The sequence below is a fragment of the Sinocyclocheilus anshuiensis genome, unplaced genomic scaffold (genome assembly GCF_001515605.1).
Source record: "Sinocyclocheilus anshuiensis isolate Anshui unplaced genomic scaffold, SAMN03320099.WGS_v1.1 scaffold1038, whole genome shotgun sequence".
NCBI classification, from domain to species: Eukaryota; Metazoa; Chordata; class Actinopteri; order Cypriniformes; family Cyprinidae; genus Sinocyclocheilus; species Sinocyclocheilus anshuiensis.
Genome location: NW_015536540.1, coordinates 50,107 through 51,750, shown reverse-complemented (window position 1 = coordinate 51,750; position 1,644 = coordinate 50,107).

Below are 1,644 nucleotides of genomic sequence, written 5' to 3'. Positions count from 1 at the left end.
CTTTCTGTCTGACTATCTATCTATCTATCTATCTATCTATCTGTCTATCTGTCTATCTATCAACTTTTATATACACATTGTATATTATACATTGTGTGACAAATGTTATGGGATTTCAAATCTTGACTTTTTGTTACGAAATCATGTCTTCTGTAGAGGACACCAGGACAAATGGCATGACACAACAGGTCAATAGGGAAAGAAATTATTATAGATCAGTATTCCTACAGAATATGAGATATTCTTATGAAAAGGTTACCAAGTTACAGTTTTTCTCAGTCGCTTTGGTGCATTTCTCGAATCATCCTTAATATTTGCAAAGAAGTATGTGCATTTCTCAAAACAATTCGTACAAACAGCACCACACAATATGAAATGTACAGTAATTGGACAAGCAAGATTTCACTTATATGTAATGCATTCGTACAAAAATAAATGTACTGCATAAATACAAATGTTCATATACTTTTTTTTTCTATGTACTATTGACTCTTCTCAACAAATATCAGATTTTTTTATAAAACCTTCATTTCCATGGTTGACTGTCATGGTGAAAAAACAACTAAACATTTTGACCAGTGTGGCTCACACGATGACAAAAATACTTTATATTTTGGTGGCCTTGGCCAAATTACTGACACGATAACTAGGTTTTGAAGCATGAATGAAATGTTTTGGGTGAATAACTACATTTTGCAGACATGCAATAAAGTTCTGAAGTTCCAGCAAACAGTTGTGACATTTGCACTCACAGTTTAGAGAATGTTAAGATTGTTTCGAAAAATGTGCCAAAGCAATTGAGAAAAACTGTAAAACATTTTGAGCAACATGACATTAGCTGATAATGTAGGAAACCGCAGATAAATGTACATAATCAATTGCATTAATGTACCAAAGCAATCGCAACTTGTTCAAAAGAATGAGAAACTGCTTTTATAATGTGCACAATTGACTAGATGATGTGGAGGTTGAACAAGTAGTTTTGAGAATTTCATTTCTGATCTGAGAAATGCACCAAAGCGACTGAGAAAAACTGTAATACTACTTACATTATAACACTTCTTTTTTCATTATGATTTGCCCCAAGAACACATTAATATGCAAATTAGATGCAATGTATAGATACATTGTATAGAATGAGACTACCAATTTATGGACCTTTTATGCACATATTGCATAAAGTAAAATAGTACATCAAATCATTCTGTTATATCTTTCATCACACAGTTGAGAATCATCTTTGTACAAAGTTTGGTTGAAAATAGCCTGAAACCTAAAAACTGATTGGTGAGTGAAAAAAAATAAAACATTGGTTTTGCCTATACATGCCTTTTCAAGTCTATTTATTTATTTATTTTGAATAACTTAGTCCTGGCATCATCTACAAAGGACATAAAATAAAATATTTTGAATATCTTTTTTTTTTTTTCTCCATTTGTTTCGTATGCTCCAACCAATGTAATTACACACAAAAAGCCTCACACAATTCACAAAACTTATTTTTATGGTTCTCAGGAGGACATACATTGTGTGTGTGTGTGTGTGTGTGTGTGTGTGTGCATGTAGTGTATATAAAAGAACATGGTCAAAATATTTATATTTATAGGTATTTTATGCATATATTTATGTAAATATATGAATATA